The sequence below is a fragment of the Nomascus leucogenys genome, chromosome 8 (genome assembly GCF_006542625.1).
Source record: "Nomascus leucogenys isolate Asia chromosome 8, Asia_NLE_v1, whole genome shotgun sequence".
Taxonomy (NCBI): Eukaryota; Metazoa; Chordata; class Mammalia; order Primates; family Hylobatidae; genus Nomascus; species Nomascus leucogenys.
In genome coordinates, this window is record NC_044388.1 from 72,188,079 (window position 1) to 72,210,063 (window position 21,985).

The window sequence follows — 21,985 nt, forward strand, 5'->3', positions numbered from 1 at the left end:
CTCTCCTACTGTCTTCTTCTCTAACCTAAATTTCGGCCTGTAGATTATCCTCCTCTAGAACATAGAGTAATAAGTAATTTCTAATCTTGACTTCAATTCACCAACTGGAATGGCCCTTATAAAAGCAGCTAGAAAGCTTGTGAGGTTCCCCATGTTCCAAAGATCTCAAGGAACCTTTTGTCTTCCAGCTTCCAACATTTTCTAGCACAACATGGCCTCCCAAGGACATACTCCCCTTAGCAATGAGCTCAGCCAAAGAGCACACAGACTCCCATGGCCCTATGTCTTGAAAGGCTGATGCTGCAAGGATCTAAGGAAGATTATGTGGAGACATCCAACAAGCTTCCATTTAAAAGGCTCAGCAAAGTTTCAGTTAGGAAATGTTCTAAGGAAGTGTCTGAACATAGCCTGCACAGGAGACCAAAAGATGTCTTCATCTATCCAGCCAATGAATGGTCTGTGGTCTGTGCTGAGAAAGAGACAAAGAGTAAAGACTTGGTGAGTAGCTCAAGGAATTTCTTATCAAAGGGCTCAAGGAAATACGAAGACCAGAAGCAACTAGAAAAAAAAAATTACTCTTAGAAAGTACACTGGGGCAGATCAATCAGGATAGGATTTGTCTGTATATATGTTGTTCACGGATTGCTGCCATTTATACATCATCACTTTCTGGAATGCCCCAGACCCACTTGAATACAAGAATTTGACACCTTTGATGGGTTGAGAATATCTCCTGAATATCTCTTAGAAGCTTCTTTCCTTAATCTGAGTAATTGACAAGTGCTGGAAGTCCATATTATAAGGTCAAATGAGGAAGGCATGGATCCTGTCTCCCAAGATTATATAACCTATCTGTATCTTTAAGTTGAGAATGGCTCCTTTTGGGGCCTTTCCCAGCTTGCCTTAGTTGAGAATGGCTGCTTCTGGGGCCTTTCCCAGCTTGCCTTTTCTTCTGCAGTTACCCATATCCTGTGACTGTTTCCAAGAAGCTGAGACAAGAGTGCTCAGCTTCTTAGAAGGAACACTTAGGCAAGTCAAGGACACTAGATGATCTCTCCACCACCACTACCAAATTTTGTCCTTATCCTGGATAGTTCTCTTTCTGATCTCTCACTTATAGGTAATATGGTCCAGATGGTCACGAGACAGTCACCATTTCACATTGATCTTGAACTCCAAGAGGCCACTCAATTTAGGAAGGATTTAAAACCAACTTTCAGCCCTTTGCACCTGGCATTATGGAAATTCCTGGTAAGTGGAACTGTACTGGTGGTCAATAGATGAAGTCCAGAGATGACAAGTCAAGCAATGGCAGAAAATTTTCCAAGGGATGAAAGTGGGATTATAGCCACAATTGATGCCAGCCACGGAACTGCAATACACAGACAAAAAGGAATGCTGCATATGAATTTAGGAATTTGTTCAAGGAGCAGAGTCCAGTGAAATAAACCAACTAAGGAATCTTCACTCCTCAGTCACCATCAGGAGATACACTGGGATCCAGTAAACTGAAAATTCCCACAAGCCAATTTGGATCTGCATAGCTATGTAGTAACCAAAGAATGCCCTCCACCAGAGAAAAGAAATAGCATATTCATACCATAGAGAGCAGGTTTCTGGTGAGTCAGATTGAAGATCCAGACTTAGAACCAGCCTCAGCTTTGTCCCATTGAATAGCCCCTTGCCTCAGGCAACTTAACTTCCAAGGACTTAACAGTGCCATCCCATGCCTACGAAGACATGCCAGCTTCCCTGGTGCTGGAAGTCTACATAGAGTCCATATAAGCAGCCTGGTGCAGCTGGAGCTCCAGATCCCTAAACTCCAGCCCTCAGGAAAAAGTGAGGACAAGAATTTAGCCCCAGTTTAAGTAAAAAGAGACCCTGGAGGACCCAAAGCAGGAAAGCATGGAGGAGTTAATGTAGGGTTGCAAATTTCCCTTGACTAAAGAACCACATGGCCCAAGCCAGGGGATTAGCAGGTATCTGATGAGCAAGATTTTCCCGTTCTACCTCAGAAATGACAGGTTACTCAAGAAAGTCACCTGGAAAATGGATGAAGGAGCTTTTTCAGTGCCTTCATACCGTGAGAACAGGCAAAGGAAAGGAAGCCCCATTCAGGAAACCAAGTTGTCGATATCAGCCTCTGTGAATTGAAGAGCCCAAGCCCAAAAGGGGAATGGAGCTGTCTTTATGCCAAGGGGGAGACTCAAGTTCAGGAGCTCATGACAGCCATTGACTAGAGCCAAGGAAACAAACTGGGGTATAGGCTTAGACTTTATACCTGAGAGGAAAATCAATACATGGGAGAACTCCAGCCCAGGCAGAGCCGCTAAACGGACATTCCTGAGACTGCAGGGATCTCTCGTATCCAGAGCAAGGAAAGGTGATAAGTACCATGTCCTACATTCAATGAACTGTTTTCCGATGGTCATTATTAAATTTCTCATTAATTTTTTTTTTTTTTTTTGAGACGGAGTCTCGCTCTGTCTCCCAGGCTGGAGTGCAGTGGCGCAATCTCAGCTCACTGCAAGCTCCGCCTCCTGGGTTCACGCCATTCTCCTGCCTCAGCCTCTCCGAGTAGCTGGGACTACAGGCGCCCGCCATCACGCCCGGCTAATTTTTTTGTCTTTTTAGTAGAGACGGGGTTTCACCATGGTCTCGATCTCCTGACCTCGTGATCCGCCCACCTCGGCCTCCCAAAGTGCTGGGATTACAAGCGTGAGCCACCGCGCCCGGCCTCTAATTTTTATATCGATTACATGTTGAAATTAGTATTGTGTTGCATAGACTACGTCACTATAACTAATTTCCTGCATTTCTTTATATTCATTTTAATGTGACAAGTGGAAATTTTAAAATTAAATATGTAGTTTTATTTTTATGTTTTTTTCAACAGCACTGAAGTCATTTATAAAGTAAGAATTACAAACCACATAACACACACACAAAGTGTATCTTCAAAGTTAATCAAACTAGGTAAAAATCACATAAGTTTCAAGTCAATAAGATATGAAAAATATTAATGCCTATTATTAACAAGGACATGTTTATACCTTACTGATGAGATTATAAATTGTTAAAATATTTCTGAAAAGAATTGGAAGTAAATTCAGCAGCCTTTAAAAAACTGACTCCTTTTTTACCAAATAACTACAACTAGGAGGTGCTTCTGAAGAAATAGGTTGAAATACACAGAATTATGTACAAAGATGTTAGTTACAGTTTTATCTCAGAAACACAACAATCTAGGTTATTAAAAACCAGGGAATATTTAGAGTTTACTCACATGATATAACATCCATATTCTTGTCATAGTACATTTGTAATACTAACAATACATATGCATGTATTGAAATACAAAAATACAATCATGCTGATATGTTAGTGTGGTTAACATTTGTTTTCTTTTAATACTGGTTTGTTTTTGCAGACTTTCTAAAATTCAGCATGGATTATAGAAAGTGAAGAAAAACAGACCAAGATGGGTGTGGTATCTACGAGTTTCATTCAACACATTCTCTATATTTTTTCCCTTTCAAATTTCCTAAAACTAGAAATGTCTTAAATAGGTATGTAGATGATTTGCATCATTTCTTTTGAACTCATTTTCTTTCATCTCTCCCCACTTTTTTCCTACCAAACCAAGTTGTTACTGAAGAACATTTTAATCACAGATAAGCCCTCAAATGTTTCTTTGAAAACACCAATGTTAATTTTAAAATAAATGCTTTTCATCTCTCTTATTTAGATATTAACATGTCTGTGATATTTTTGATTGATGTAAAAACAATCAGCTCACTAAATTTACATATTTATCTCCAACTCTCGTCTTAATTTATCTTCATTTTATTTACTAAAAACTGTGTATCTCATAAAATTTAATTAACATATTTAGAAATCTCCCACTGCAGGAAAAAAAAAAAACCTGTGGCTGTATATAAGTATTTAAATATAATAATAGTTATTTAATTGACTAAGAATAAAAACTTTGGTTGATCAATAGCAGCACTGAGAAATACAGGTCAAGATATTTGTAACTAGTCTCTGATGTTGACCAAGAATAAACTTAAATATTTGGCTCTTGCTTTTTAATTGATTTACAGTAGAAAGAAATGTTATAATAATCTAGCTTATTCCTCTTATTCCAAAATTTCCATTTTGCTAATATTGGCTCTGTCGTTCTTGGTTATTCTTGGAGAAATGCTATCAGAGTTGATCATCACAGCTATGCCACACAAGCCCAGACTTAAAATTGACTTATTGTGGCAGAGGATCTGTGAGTTCAAAATTTGCTTGAAGACAAAGGTCATTTCAAAATCACTGAGTAGGATTCAAGTTTTCTGCATGAGATAACCAAACGAAGGTTATGTGCTTATTCTCAGGATTCGCAGAGAAACTTAGGATGAATATAAATTGGAAAAGGCCCAGGTGAACATGTATTTGCATACCTTTTTGATTGTTGTGATAGCAAGTGCTTGCCTATCACTTTCTGCACGTTTCTTAATGACATTGCTCTTGAGCAATACATGGCTTTGGTACTATGTGACATTTAAGTCCAACCACAGCTCTAGCCCTACAAGGTAATACGTTAAGCAGTAAGACAACAGACAACCATCGTAATTATATTGGCATCCTTGACAACTGGCACAGTGTCTATAGTAGGCACTCAACTAACGCTACTATTCCCTAATGCATAATACTAAAAATCATATAAACAGTCCTTCAAAAAGCAATATTCAGGAAAATATTATCAAGCCCACAAGTCGGTGGAATTTTACAATAGCCACATTTCTTAATTAAAGAAGATATTACATGAAATAAAATCCACTCATTTTAAGTGCACAGTTCAATAAGATTTGGCAATGTGTATACTCATGCCATAAATGTCCTTCAAAACACTGATTTAACATTATTGCAATTATTTTGTTTTGTTGTGACTTAATTCTATTCAGTTCAAAGTACTTCTTGTCTTTTGATTTCCTCTTCAACTCATGATTTTCTTTTAATATCTAAGATAGCTTCCTGGTTTTTATTTCTAACTTAATTTTCTTGTGGAAAAATTACATATTCTATATGATTTAAGTTCTTGTAAATGTATTGAATTTTGTTTTATTTCTCTGAACAGAGTCTAGTTTTTCTTAATGTTCCATGTCACTTGAAAAGAATGTACTTTCTATTTTTGTACTGTTGTGTAAATATCAATTAGGTCACGTTGGTAGTGTTGTTTTAAGTTTTCTATCCCCTTATTGAGTTTTCTGTTGACTCAGAACTTCAATTACTGAGCTGGCATGTTGAAATCTCCATATACAACTGTGGTTTCATTTATTTTTCCTTTCAGTTCTCTTAGCACTTGTTTCACACATTTACAAGTTCTGTTATAGGTGCATATCTGCTTAGGATTAGTATGTTTTCTTGATGAATGGTCCTTTTTATCATTTTTATACATTAAACTTTATCCTTGGTATTATTTTTGTCCTGTGGTATAACGTATGTACCAGACCAACTTCGTCATGATTAGTAGGTGGAGATTATATAATTTCTCATCCTCTTGCTTTTAAACTATTGGCATGATTATGTTTAAAGTGCATTTCTTGTAGAAAGCAGAGTTGTGTTTTGTTTTTGGTTTTTTTTATCCAGTCTGACAATTTATTCTGCCTTTTAACTGGAGGATTTAGTTCATTTACCTTCAATGTAATTATTGATAATGGTTGTATTTAGGTCCAGCATATTGCTATTTAAAAATTTGTTCCATCTGTTTTTTTTGTTTCTTTCCCCTGCCCCAACTGCTTACATTCGTTTTAATTGAGTACTTGAATCAATTTGTTGGCATATTAGTATACATCTCTTTATTCTTAGTTTTGCTGGTTACTCTGGAATTTACAGTAGCATTCGTAATTCATTACAGTACACCTTCAAATACGTCATCCCATGTATGATGTAAAACTCTACAACAACACACTTAATTTTCCCACTTCCAGACTCTATGCTCTTACTGCAGTACATTTTACTTTTATATATACTATAAAAATCATAGTATATATTATCTTTAAGTAGTCATGTTTTTACTTTTAGAATTACTGTATAGAGTTGAATTCATTTTAAGTGTGTAGTTGTATGGATTTTAACACGTGTATAGTTGTGTAACTACCACCTTAATTGGAATACAGAGAAGTTCCAAATAAAAATTCCTTTTGCTACAAATTTGCATATATACCCTGTGACAATGTCAACTTGACTCCACTGGGTGCTCAGACATTTGGTCAAATATCACTCTAGGCGTGTCTGTGAGGCTATTTCTGGATGAGATTCATATTTGAACCAGCAGCCTGCCTAAAGCATGTTGCTCTCCTGGTGTGGGTGGGTCTTATCCAATCAGTAGCAGGCCTGAACAGAATGAAAAGTCTTATCTTCTCCTACGACAGAATTTCCTCCTGCCTGACCAACTTTTAACTGGATCATCGTATTTTTTTTTCTGGCTTCAAAACTGAACTGAAATATTGGCTCTCTCATCAATATCATTCAAATATTGAATCTCTCATCAGCCTGCCTTCAAACCAGAACTGTATCACTGGCTCTCCTCAGGCCCTGGGAGTCAAACTGGAACTACATCATTGGCTCTCCTGGGTCTCTAGCTTGCCAAACCCTAAAGATCTCAGGACTTTTAAGCTTCCATAATCATGGGCTACTTTTAATTCCTTATAGTAAATCTCTTTCCGTATATATGTTCACCCTATTGGTTCTGTTTCTTTGGAGAATCCTGTTTCCTGAAAACCACTGTTCTACTCCCCATCACTATATTAATATCATTTTGAGAAAGTCATATAAATTGAATATTAGTGCACATAATCTTTTGAGTTTATCATAATGTGAACTTCTTCCACATAAAATAATGCCTTTGAAATTCAACCAAGTTGTTGGATGCATCAATAGTTTCTTTACATTGTTCAGGAATAGTTTATTGTATGGATGTGTAGCAGTTTGTTTATCCAATCACTAGTTGAGGAGCATTTAAATTTTTTTTAGTTTTGGGCAATTGTAAAGATAGATGCTATGAACATTTGCATGTAGAATTTTTTTGTGTGAGCATAATTTTTCATATGCATAGGACAGATATCCAGAAGTGGGACTGATGCGTCACATTGCATGTGTATGTTTAACCCTATAAGAAAAATGTAGGCTGGGCTCAGGGGCTTAGCCCTGTAATCCCAGCACTTTGGGAGGCCGAGGTGTGTGGATCACCTAAGGTAAGGAATTCGAGACCAGACTGGCCAACATGTTGAAACCCCATCTCTAAGAATACAAAAATTAGCCAGGCGTGGTGGTGGGCACCTGTAATCCCAGCTACTCAGGAGGCTGACGTAAGAGAATCGCTTGAACCCTTGAACCCGGGAGGCAGAGGTTGCAGTGAGCCGTGATCACGCCACTGCACTCCATCCTGGGCAACAGAGCAAGATTACATCCCAAAAAAAAAGAAAATGTCAATTTTTTAGAGTGATTGTACCATTCTTTGATCCTTTCAGCAATGTATGAGAGTTCCATGTGCTCCCTATCCTTGCCAGAACCTGGTATTGTCAGTATGTCTTATCTGTTCTGTGCTGCAATTTGTGTATTTCCTATTACAATGTATTTAAATTCATTGATGTTTTACTTGCAGTGTCTAATCACCTCATAAGACCATTCCATGAATTTTTTATTTAAAGCATTTCATTTTTCATCTCCAGAAATTCCATTTCGGTGATTCTCACATTTTACTTTCTCTGCTTGCTTTGTTTACATTTTACTTTAAATATTTATATTTAATTATGATAGCTGTTTTAATGTTAATTTCATAATCTGTCGTTTCCAGGTCTGTTTCTACTGGCTGATATTTCTCCTGTTTAGTGGGCACCTTTTCTTGTTTCTTTGCATGTATATGAATTTTTCTTGGAGGCTAGAAATTGTGAACATTGTGTTGTTAAGTGTTCCAACTTTGTTTTCTTCTTTTAAAGAATGTTGTACTTTATTTGGTTAGTTTTCAAAGCTTGTTTTCATGATTTGTTTTGGCTTGTTTTAAAGATCTGTTAGGATAAAGAGTAACCCCTAATCTAGGTATAGTTTAGCCCTAAGACTAAGATGTGACCCTTTGTTATCTCTACTGAAAAGCCCAAGTGTTCAGTGGATTCTCTACTCTGGCTAGTTGGAACTCAAACACCTTCTTGCCCTTATGTAAGTCTTGGGAATGTTTTAACTTATACCTTTCTAGTAGTTGTTTTTTTGCACATTTTGTGAAGTTTCAGCCTCAAGTTGTGCAGCTTGGTATTCTGAAACATTTTCTCTGTATAACTTCCACCTCTTTAATATTCCACCACACCTCAACCTTCTCTAACGGAACTACCTATCGGCCAGCATCTGACAGCTCAATTTTCTAGTTGTTTATGACAGGAGGACAAGTCTGAATGATACCAGTTACTCTAACCTGGCTGGAAATGGTTGCTACTAATAGCTATTGTTTGGTGCAAGAAAAATATCATCAAGCCTCGAAAAATCCCTGAAAATATAATACAACTTTTTAAAAGGAGGACATATCAATAACTTCATATCTACAGAAAATGATTCATTCTCTTTAAAAGCTAAAATGAAAAATCTAGTTAATGTATGTGTCTATTCTGATTAAAGGAAACAATATAGTAAGTTTAGAATGTTTTCAAGCGCTTACCTTTGAAATATAAGATTCCATTTGGTATCATAGAAAACAGGACTTTATTAAGCAGTTGCAAATTTTGGGAACAATATTTATTTCATTCTGAAAGTCTATGATTTAGAATTCCTCTTACAATGTGATTACTGGGTCTATGTAGTGGCTATCCAAAAGCTCTTACTTAGTCAAGGTCTGCAAAAAACCTGCACAATATGCTGATCTCCCTGACGAGCCCCAGCAAGAAGAGAAATCTGAGTGATCGTAGACAAATGACATGGATTTATTTCAAGTAACGGGGATGAACACCGTATTTATTTGTGAAGTACTGGAGTGTCCTTCTGGTTTGCTACATGTTCTGCCTAGGAAAATAAACACATGCAACAGTCACATTCCTTTCTCATTAGGATAAAGATTGGAGGGAGAAAAAGGAATATGCAGACCTTCAGGCTTTTAAAACAAATGTTATTTATTGCCACAAACATAAAGGTATTTACTTTTACCAAATTCTTTCATCTTTTCAAATAACCTGTACAAGCTACCTGCCTTTAAACACGGATATTTTTAAATAAAACCACAAGACCCTATTTGACTACTTGCAAATGGGTAACTTGTTTTTCAAGATACATTCGCAATGATTTTTCATTTTACCTGTACTTAATGTTAAATTATTAATATTCTTATAAAAATGGTTAATGCTTTCTAGGCTCATAATGTAACTTTTTGTATGGTTATCCTTTACTCATATTTCAAAAATGCATTAAACTTTAATTTTACATTTGCTAGGTCATTGTTCAAGATGACAAGCCACTAAACACATTTTTTATTTATTTGTATTATAGAACTTAATCTGGCTTTCCATTGTGAACATGAACAAAACAAAAACAAAAACAAAACTGATTCTTATTTCCCTTGAAAAAAATATAATTTCTTTTGGAACACTATTCAAGTAAAATAAATCTTGCACTTCTCTCAAATAAACCAATTGAATAGGAATAAGCACATTCTCTCCAATATAATCTACAAAAGCCTTAGAACAATTTTCCATTGTCTCAATGCTAAAAATGAATTAGTCATCGCTTGGAAGTTGGGTAAGTATGGCCCAGTTAGTGTCACAGCATGAGGCAGTCTGAGAAAAGTCAGTATCTTAGACTGACCTGGCCCATTGGAAAGCTGCAGGAGGTAGGGAGATACCCTCAGCTGCAGATGTCGAGAGGTATTCGACTCTGCCAGAAGGATTTGTTCAGGAGACTATGCAATGCAGTGAGCATCAGGAAATCTCATACAGAGCCACACAGTTGTCAACACAGCAGGCACGTAGAAATAGAGGCACCGATGCTAAAGAATGTAAGAGCAGACGAACGAGTGCCAGCACATACACCATAAGCACTGACTTCCTTTTGGAAGTTCACCTGGCATTACCAAGGGGAGCACAGAGGCAGGGTTTGAAAGGTAACAATCCAGTTACACGACCTGGAGCAGAGTGAAACTGGAACCCAAGTTGAAACTGCAGTAGATATACAGGGTACCTTTATGTTGACTCCAACTGTGGAATTTAATAAAGTTGTTAAAATTGTTGCTATAAAATATTGGAATTAACCCTAGAGTCTGGGACAATCAACGCTGGGTGGTCATCAGAATAGAATGAACCAGAATAACTATAGCCAGCATTCTATGTTACTAGTACTTGTAACCAATGTTTAGAATATATAACACATTATATGGATCAATACACTGAACTGCAAAAGTACCTTACTGTAAAATATGAGGGTCGTCCCCTATAACAATGTCTCTTCCTAGGCTAAGTCTGCATGTTATAGAGACTTTACCTGATAACTGAGATAGTTATTAGTAAACACGGCCATCTAACTCTGCTGCATAAACACAAAGTGGTTTTATCTAGGAATAAAAATGACATAAAAACAATAACTTTAGATATGAAGCACTTACTATGGACCACATACATTGCCATAAAATTTATATTTTTAACATCATTTTAATCCTCTGAACTGCTTTTCAAATAGATGATACTCCTAACTTAGAGATTGCCAATAGGGTCTTAGAAAATTTAAAATCCTGGCAATAGTCACAAAACCAACAAAATCAGACCCAGAATTTGAATCTAACCTTATATTTAAAGTCCAAAGTTGATATTCTTAAGCTCTAAGCTCCCAAATCCTTCAAAATGAATAAATGACAGAATGAATGAATACTATCATTTATTAAATGTCTACTGTCATGTACCTTACATGTTCTAAGTGAGTTTTAGATTAGATTCAGAACAAATGAATTATGTCTTGAATATGACTATTAGGATAATAAGTATTACATGGTCAACAATTAAAAGCATGTAAAATGTTCTGAACCATAAATAGTTCAAACCCAGAAATAGCTGCTCTCTTTCCTTTTGCAAGTTGTCAAGTAAACTGAGGGTCAATTATCTACAGAATTTTGGGTCTCAAAGGTAGAGAAACTGAACTGAGAGGGCAATAAATGGAGCATCTATGCTATGCCACCAAAAGCAGAGAAAGCCAGTGGATCTGAGAGCAGAGAGAAATACTCTTCATCACCTTCACAGGAGGGTACACCCACCAGTACATTAGACTTTGTCCCTAAAATACATAACCATTACTTTTGTGGCAGCCAGCATGGAGTTCCTTCATAAGCAATACCTTTCATTATTGATTTGGAAACATCAATGCTCCGAAAAACAATTGAAGAAGAAAATCAGGGGATCCACAGTGACGTATTTTATTCTGGGATATGTCATCTCCCCAGGTAAAGTGCTCTGATGGGAGCAGAACAGGAAGAGTTGTAGTAACACAGCACGCAAAGAATTATAGTTTTATAAGTCCTTTTTGCATCCATGTCAGAAGTCCTGATGATGGAATTAAACAGCTCAACTACAAATGTAGAGAGCTTCAGTTGGTGGAAGTTAAGATAAAGCTGTACAACACAATCCATTGTGCAGATGTGACCAACACAAAGCATAACTACACACTATGTTTACTGGTGTACACTAAGTCTAGAAAACTATTTTCTCATGCCCATTTGAGTAAAAAACAGTAATAACAACATGAGGTCTACGAAAGAGTGTAGACAGCAAAAACAAACAGAACGAGAAAACAAGAAAAAGTATAGCAATTTCTTTCAAAAACTATTTTCTATTATAAGCAAAAAACTAAGATATATGATGATAATAGATACAGACACACACATCTATACTATAGGCAGATACACACATATAGATAGGTGACAGACATACACACCAACCTATTTATGTATTTTATCAACAGATAATATATAGATAAGAGAGAGTAGTTGATGAATCTGAGTAAAGAACGTTCAGGAATTTATTGTATTATCTTTGTAACTTTTCTGGAAGTGTAAAATTAATTTCAATGATAAGGTATTTTTTTAACATAGTAAACTAGGTCTTGGAAAGATGCTTAACAAACATTGGCAGAAATAAATGATTAAAAATACCTCCCTAAAGTGAACATATTTTAAAAGATGTCTATAAATAAAACAAGAAAGAGAACAAAAATTAAAATGTCACATGCTTCTCCAGTAAAAACAATCTTTATTCAGTAGGAAAAAGTGATTTAAGAGATATGGACTATTGGCTATTAATTATAAGAGCATGTTCAGGACTTTTATCCCATCTCTCACAAATTTTAAAATAAATTTAATTACTTCAAAGACTAAGAATAGAGAGATTCATATAAAGCAAATGAATTATGGGGAAATATTTGGATAAAGCTCACAAGACTTAAAGAGACGCTAGAGTTTAATTGTATGGCAAGAACTTAAAATGAGTAGATGGTGTCACCCCAGGCCAGACTACAGATCTGCAGAGTATATACGAGACATTGGAACAAACAGAAGCACGTTGAAAACAGACGTCAAAGCATAATGTTTTCAGTGAGAAATTGCCACTATTTTGGAATAAATGGACAGAAAGAAAAAAGCTGAATATCTTAGGTCATCCAAGAGGCCAACATGATGTCAAAGTGGAGTTTTCTTAATAGTCATTCTGCATCTAGGGATTAAATTAGCTTCTTGTATTTGCTGAAATGATCAAAGATTATCTGGCTCATACTTTGTCTCAAACTAAGACCTTAATACTATTTAAAGTCATCTCCCACATGTGTGGAACAGTGGAGAAAAACAGGGTATCATGTGTTTACTAAGCACCTTAATTTTGAGCAACCAACTTTTTAGTTGCTTCCTGATCCTGAAGCTAAGAATGGATACTAGGTTGGTTTTCTCTTTTCTGATGAGGGTTGTCTTCCATTTGATGTTTTTATCATTTTCCCCTTAAAATGAAGAGTGCAGATCCTCCACCAAAACATTTACACACAGGAGAATATTGGATCAAGAGTTCTTTATGGAGATTACTTTTGTCCCGATATATGACAAAGACTTTAAGGATCAGTATCTGAAAGAAATTTGGAGTAAGAGTTGCGATTACTTATTATATCTGGAATTTGCGATGCATCAGTTTTTTTCTCCAGGAATTCCAAGTGGTAAGATCTATTACCACTTGGAATGTAATAAAATGTAATTGGTTTTATTGGGGGGAGCTGAAGTCTAATTGCTATTTTTTGATATTTATTTTAGAATTTTGCTCATCCTTCTGAGGTGAATGTAAACACCTTTGAAGCCAGTCATCACTGGGAATGAAAGAGTGAGTGGGCATTGGGATCAGACAGACTGGGCTTCCAGATCCCAGCTGCAAGGTTGTTGGCAGAAACCTTCACATATTTTTTCTGAGACTCAGTTTCTTTGTCTGTAAAAGAATGATAAGTATTTTCCCCCATAGAGGTGATATTAGGATTGAAATTAGTAAAATTTTAAAGTATCTAGAATAGGGCCTTACTAGGATTGCTGGATAAACAATGAACATTTTTTAATGTGTTTGTCCCATATAATATTTACCTATCAGAAGTTCAAATTTAACTTGGTTAAATTCATATGCTAAATTGAACAATCCTATTTCTGGCACAACTTGATAGCTAAAAAATACTGATCATTCCTTTTCCCCTTTCTGGCCTTTAGACAGGCCAGTGGATTATTCCCTTATAGAGCATTTGAAGGGAGCAAAATCAAAAGAGTACCCTTGGCCTATATGCCTAGGAATAGACATTGAAAGACAAGAAAGTCAATCACATTGACAAATGGTGACAGATTCTGCCACAAAAATTATAGGAACCCAAAGTTGAGATGAAAGAATCGCACCCATCTTCAATAAACTCCCAACTTCCCAAAAGTAAAATATAAGCAAATATTATGATAGAGTAAATGAATAATAGAAATAGAGAGAAAATACATTAATTTTAACTATTACCTTGTGATATTGTAGTATATGCTTATTTACCCCAAAACAACTTCAAGATCTAAAGTAACTAAAATGTCAAATGAACTTGATAAAACTCAGTCATATACACATAAAATTTCAACTGTTTTGTTAAAGTCAATATTCAATATTGAGATAAAAAAAAAACAAGGGATTTTTCCCTTTTTGCTTTCCTGAGATAATCAATATTATTGGAAAGTCAGGTTTCCTATTCTACTTTTAGCCTTCAAAATTTGCCAAATCCCAGGAAAGACATGCCTCTAAGATATAAAAATAACTGTACACACTTAGTTAATAAGGACCTCATTGGAGAAACATGATATTCTCCATCAAAACTGGTTTTGCTGGGGACAACCTCAATTTCTCGAGTCAGATACTAAAGTTCTACCTAAACAAAATGCTTAATGACTTGATCTTCAGCAATTAAAACATTCAGGTCATGAAACTCTTTTCAATTAATTCTAAAAACCAAGTTTCATAGTTTATATGTTACATGCCAGACTGTATTTTCAGCTTTAAACTGTTGGTAACACCTTCTTCACAAGAGTAATTATCAGTAACAAATAAGACACTTTACCTAAAGCACATGGGACAGAATTGGCCCTCAATAAACACTGGTTGTGTTTTCACTTACTCCACCTTAACCACAAGCCAGATGCTGGGTATAAAATGATAAGTAAGACATAGTCCCATCCCTACATGTTGATGTATGCTATAATATTATTTGTGAGTTTTTGTTGTTGACAAGTCATGACAAACTATTATTGGACTTATTTGTAGAAAAGAGAGCAAATTTTCAACCATGCAAAAGGTTTGGGTATCATTCTCGTAATAATTATGTAGGAGTAGAGTAATTCCCTGAGTTATCGTACTAAAAATGAAAAGAAAACATATCCTTTAGACTTGGAAAGCAATGCCTCAAAAGATAACATAATCATATGGGAGACTAAGTTTGCAAAGACAGAAAAACAGCCATCTAATCCAAGCTGTCAACTCCTCCATTTTTGTCCTACCCTGAAACCTAACTTCACCCTCATATCTTCTCCCAGAGGCCGAGCCACCACTGCCAAAGAAAATCTCCAGAAGTCCACATTTACAGATTCAAGCAAATGAAGGGAACATGATTTTGACTTGTGTAATAATTAACCATGCCTTGCATGAGTTTCACATAAGACCAGCTGTAGAAAAGAACACAGTGAAGATATAACCAAAGTTTATGGCTTGTTAAGAGCCCTTAGGCATTAGTTGATATGCTTAAGAACAGTTCTTTGGAAAATGACTCCAAAAAGCAGAATCGAGCCAGTAAAGGAAAGAGCACACAAGAACCAGATTTCTATCTTAGTTTATGCAAGATTCCTGATATGAATAGACTGCTAAAATAACAAATCGTTTCGCCTGGAATCACCGTCTGTGTATTTTCCTTGACTAATCTGTTTAATGCAATCCTGACTCCTGCAATAATAGCAAGACATAACAACTTCTTGGAAATCCTCCCTCTATTGTCTCAAGCAAGATTCCAGAACAGCTGAAGTAAAAATCCTTAGATGTAAGCAGAAAAAAGTACTGTCCCAATATGCCCTGTGTTATCAGTCTGTTTCTCATAAACTAGCTCCTGAATTATGCCACATTGTTTGAAAAAAATAATATACACAGGCTATGTCTGCAAGTCAAACTGATGAGCCCATTCTGAAGGCCAAGTTCAGTAAAAATAAGTCAAGCCGAAAGAGAAAACTTGACGATTGTAATGGTTGAACCAGATGTTTGTGTAGATCCAGTCCAATCACACCGCGTAATTTAGAAATTGGCTTATGTGAAACAGATGGCCCAAGGCCTGCCCTTGTGTGCTCTGTGTTCCCTGCTTCTATTACTAAATCTTACTAAGTTTTATATTTTCTGCTTTGTTTTGTTTGGGATCGTTGTTTGTTGTTGTTGTTTAACTGACAATCATTTTAGAAGCCAAACAAGTTGTGTTTATCAATGTAGCCTTTGGAGAAGATGACAAATAAAGATGCTTGGTGTGGAAGAAATTGGCTTTAGATTTCTTTTTGGCTTTAGTTTCTAGAAACCTAAAGCTTATAAGTGACCAGAGAGAAAATAAAATGTTTGGAAAGACCTCCTGAAGCAGATAAGAGAGTTCTGTGGCAACTCCCTCTAAATATGCCCAGAAAATATTTACCTGGGAGGAAAAAAAGAGAGACCAGGAAATCATTCTAGACTGTGTGTGTACTTTTCCCTCTGCCTGAAATGCTCAACTCACATTCCTTTCCTGATGCACAGAAAAATTCCTACTCATTCTAAATCACAAAGCAAGAATAACTTTCTGGTTGACTTACAAAGCACTCACTCCTTCCAATATCTTTCTTTTATTCCATACTGCCTGACAAGAAAACATCTTTATTTTTTAAATTCCCAACTCAAGAACTTCCTAAGTCTGCAAAGCCCTTCCTGACACGAGTTGATTATTGCTTCTTCATGCCACTGCTGTCTCCAGTATTTACATCTATTATAGCACTAATCCCACAGTAGCGTAAAGATTTGGAGTTGGTTTTGTTTTCTATATTTCTATCTCTCTTAGAACACTGATTGTTGCTTGAGGGGAGAGGTTGCTTCTTATTAAACTCTGTGTACTCAACACCTTCTGCAGAGCTTACATAAAAAGAAAATAAATATTTTAAAAGCACTCAAAGAGTTGAGCTTTAGCAAAAGCAGGCTGATTTGCTTTAGACCAAATGTCCCTCTAAGAACAACTAGAAAAAGCATACATAGAATTTTTTTTATGTTAAAATGTACTAGAATACCAAGGAGATGAGAGTTTTCAGAGTCTAGGATCCAGAAGAATAGGGATGTGCAGAGGAGTAAACACTGCACTTAATAAAGCATTTACCTCTGGAGGTGTGATTTACCAGAGTGACTGAGTACCTTGGAATCTATCAGTTGTCACCACTTACTGAGGTTGTGGGACACACACTTGAATTCAAAGCCTCCCAGAGACAGAGGCCAGGCAAATCTCCCCAGGTTTGGGTTGGCAAGAGGTAAAATTACATCCCAGGAGTAGGGCAAATTGAAAATAAATAACTCTCTTAAGATCTAAAGCTCAGTTACAAATAATCTCATTCTGACTGGATTACAATGACATATCAATAACAGGGCTACCTGAAGCAAAAGTAAATCATCTCTGGAGGAAGATAGCCTCAAATTTTATGTATGCATTTCCATAAACAAGCAAAATAATCAGACATATGAGAATATAATAAATGATAGAAAAATTGGCAGACAAGCTTAAACTCATAGAAAGTGAATAAAATAGAATTATCAGGCAAGGACTTAAAAATAACTACATTAAGAAATTGTAAGTATATCAAGGAACATTTTGGTAAACAACTAGAAAATACGCAGAAAAATTTTTTTAGCATATGGAAAGATCATGGGGGAATTTTCTGAGAGTGATCTTAATCTTGGTGGTAATTGCAAAGTGTATGCATAGATAAAAATTCAATAAGCTGGGCAGGCGCAGTGGCTCACGCCTATAATCCCAGGAGGCCGCGGTGGGCAGATCATGAAGTCAGGAGATTGAGACCATCCTGGCTAACATGGTGAAACCCTGTCTCTACTAAAAATACAAAAATATTAGCCGGGCTTGGTGACGAGCGCCTGTGCTCCCAGCTTCTTGGGAGGCTGAGGCAGGAGAATGGCGTGAACCTGGGAGGTGGAGCTCGCAGTGAGCTGAGATCGCACCAACGCACTCCAGCCTGGGTGACAGAGCAAGACTCCATCTCAAAAAAAAATTCAATAAGCTATCTGCTTAAGATATATCTATTATACAATACTCCTTGTAGTTATAAACCCAAGAGATATTCATACATACATGCACCAAACATATTGTACAAAAATGTTCAAATAATGTTATTATTAATATCAAAAAATTGAGATACCCATTGTAGAATAGTTGAATACATTATGGTTTATTCAGAAAATGGAATAAAGCAATAAAAATCCATGATATACTGTTTCATACAACTTCTATAAGTGTCCAAAGATAACACTGAGAATCCAGACACAGAAAAATACATCTAGAATGAATCCATGTATATAACGTCTAAAACAGGTAACAAGCTGGGATAGTGTTTACCTTCAGAAAAGGAGAGTGATTACAGGTACGCACAAAAGGTGTTCCGGGATGCTGAAAATTCTCTGTCCTGAGCTGGGTGGTATGGCCTGTTATATTTATTTTATGATAATTCACTCAGCTATGTATTTACAATTTCTATACTTTAAGTTTTACTGCACTGAAAACATAAAAATTATAAATAAAAATAAGCATTCGGTAAATGTTCTTGAAAGAATTAATGTATGAAGGAATAGATCAATGACTCTTGTTTCAAGGATTTACAGCCACTAGAGAGAAAAGGGTAATGAGAACAGGTACTAAGAAATGAATAATCTAACAACTTCACCTGGATTGACTGGGATTTATGTGACTGTTAAAATCAGGTGACTATTGGGCACTTGAGATAAATGTCTTTCAGGATATTACCTAATATTTGACTTAGCAATAAATTCTTTCTGCAGTTATGACCTAAATTATTCTTGCAGTTAACATTCTATTTGTCTTTGGTCATATTTTACTTCTCTGTTTCTAAAAACTACTCTCAAGATAGACCACACTGAATAAATAGACCTTTGACTAGAAGAGCAATAGGAAGACTGATTGTTAAAATAACAGAAAACCAATCTGGTTTGGGGGGTACTTATATTTTCTGAGTAAGTCCTGAAATTCACACATATACTCAACTCACTTTTTTAGCTAACCCTGGTACAAATTAGTATATGACAGTGGCAAGGTTTACCAAATGGGTTTCTGAAATCGCTGGAAAGTCTAAGGGTGTTTTCCCAAAGAGCTAAATTATTATTTGCTACTAACAGCACAATAGGAGGAGTTGGTTTCATATTTCTTTGGTGGTATTTGACTTGACTTTTCACCACTTTATTCCAATTATCGGTTAATTCCTGGTGTTCTCCTTCAGCTGTTTTATAAGCCACATGTATTACAGGATGTCTCATGCAAATACAAAGATTTCAGATTGTCTTAGAGAGTGTATCATAGGGCTCTGTGGTCTACAGACTCAAAAATACCACTGGACTCAACACAGAAACTAAGTAATATAGTGAAGCTCCCCAATATAGGAAAATATGTAAAAATCCAAGTGTTTTAGGAAAAAAATTAAGTGCATAACTCCAGGACAAGCAGCTGTCAGCACCTGTTGACATTATAAACTATATCCTAAATTGTTCTCCAAACACACTTTGGAAGTGAACGCTCACGATCACCTAAGGCGTCTGACAAAAGTCAGTGGTCCAGATAAGTGGCTGAGATAATTGCCTAGTCTAAGGGAAATCATGGTGTCCTCCTCCTCATGGGACTTCAGCCACAAAGTCTGGTCCTTCGTGACCAGCCAAAGGAATCATGGTCCCTCCTTTCCAAATGCAGTGAACATCTGAGTTTGGTGACTGATGACAGACCCTTGTAAAGGGCAAGAGTGACATTAAAATCATTGAAGGGTTTGTAGCATCAGCAGGAACTTTATTGAAGACCAAATTCCCCATCAGTAATGTGGCTTAGTGGTTCTGCCTTAAAGAGGGATAGAGAAATTTATTCCTCTCCCCTTAAGGGCCATGCCTTTAGGAGACAATTAAATATATATATATATATATATGTAACAGGTTCTTCACAGCATTTTGAAAGTAATTAACAACACAAGCAAATATTAGTGGATTAATCCTAATGAGTAGTAGTCCTCTGTATGACCTACTACCCTCAATCTTTGTCCTATCAGCATGCTACTAGTATTTTTATTTTTGATTTACTCAAATAATTTACCTTAAATACATCAGATTCATCGTAAACAATACTTTCATTATCATGAATTTGATATATTCGTTACATTTTTTCTAACATATTTAAAATCGATACATGATTTTTTTTTTTTTTTGGAGAGACAGGGTCTTGCTATGCTGCCCAGACTGGTTCAAACTTATGGGCTCAAGCAATCCTTCTGCCTTAACCTCCCAAAGTACTGGGATTACAGTTATGAGCCACCCCGTGAAGCCTTTAATAAATTAAAAACATTAATCAGTCATTCTATCATTGAAAATTAGCTTACTTAAAGCTGAGGGAAGCTGTGCCATACTTTGGAAAACCTCGTTGAATACCTCACTTGAGTTTTGTTGCTCTTTTCAACCTTCCATACATGAACTTGAGACAAGGAAGTGTAGGGGAAAATCATCCATACTTTAAATCAGATCTGGGTTTTAATCCCAGTTTGGCCACCAAGTAGCTGTAACATAGATGGTTGACTTAATCCCTACATCTGTTTTATCATTTGTCAAGTGCAAATGGAAAGCCCTACCTTGAAAGAATATGAAATTTAAGCAAGATTATATTTTCAGAACACTAAGCGCAGTGCCTGTAACATAATAGGAGCTCAATAAATGCAAATCCTCTTATTCCTTCTTCAGCAAAGGTCAAACCCTAAATCTTCAGGTTTCCATTGTGTTTTAAACTTTCTTCAGTTTAAAGACAAGAAATATTAGAAGATTTCCCAAAAATTGACAACCCACACATTATTACAGATGATTATATTGATGTATTACTCTCACTGTACATATCACACTATTTCATAATTAATTGTTCATACATCTGCCTGTCCCATTAGATTACAAATGTCTTAAGGGCAAATCCTGGTGGATCAATTTCACCATCTCAATATCTCCACAATCTGTCACTTCTTTCCAATCATACTATCACTATCTAGTCCAAACCACTATGATCTCCAGGGTAGACTGTTGTAATTGTTTCCTGACTGGCCTCTCACTATACATTCTTGCTCTGATCCATCCTTTCATAGTACAAGCAAAATAGCTTCTTTTAAAGAGGCAAATTTTCTCTCATTTAAAACCTTTCAGCTACTTAACATTACTCCTGGAACAACATCTCAAATCCTTCAACTTAACCCCAAAGCATTATTTAATCTGGCCCCTACCTACGCATATGGCCTCACACAGAGTTTCTGTCCTTCTCCTTCTACATTTTAAATGTAATGGTCTTTTTTCCATTTCACAAACCATAACATCCTTTGTCACTTAAAGACACTTCAATTTGCTGTCTAGAATGCTTTCCGGCAGCACAATCGAATGTTATAAGGCTAAGCCCTTCAGGAACCAGAATGAAATTCAATTCCCTAGGAAGCCTCTTGAACAACTAAGCCTTCCCTGCTGTCCATCCAAAGTACTTTGTACTTCAACACTCTTGCACCATGAGTACAGAGACCTCTTCTGCCTTTTCATTGCCATGTCCTCAGCAACTAAAGCAGGGCTGACACATATATACGCATTTAATGAATGCATGAACACACTTGAATTAATCTATTTGTGGCACAAAGGCAGAATATCAATTTTCTTTTACAAAACTTATTTATCTACACATGCAAATATATTTAGCTACACAATTCTACTCTAAGTAGAATATAATTCTGAATATTCTTTTTAGAGTGCCCAAACATAAACACATCCCTTTCTGTCATGTATCCCCACCGCTCAAGCTAAATCTACTAATACTACTTCTACGGATAGTTCTCCATAAAATGTTCACAAAAGAGACAGGATCTCAGATGAACAGACAGCTCCCATCCCCACCCATGCCCCTGCTGGCCTCCCCACCTGGTCCTGATTGGCGCACTGCTTTCTGATGTCTGAGGCAAGTGGGATTTGAACTGGATAAATCTGCCTGCCTGCTACTCAGTGGGGGCTGAGGTATCAGTTCCAAATCCACTGATAAGGAAATTCTCTGATGATAACAGCAGGCTTGACATTGATGAAGCCTCCCCATCTGGTGTGTTTAGGGGAGCAATCATGAACAAGGGGTGGCAAAATGTGTTTTCTTGGCTCCTGGCCAC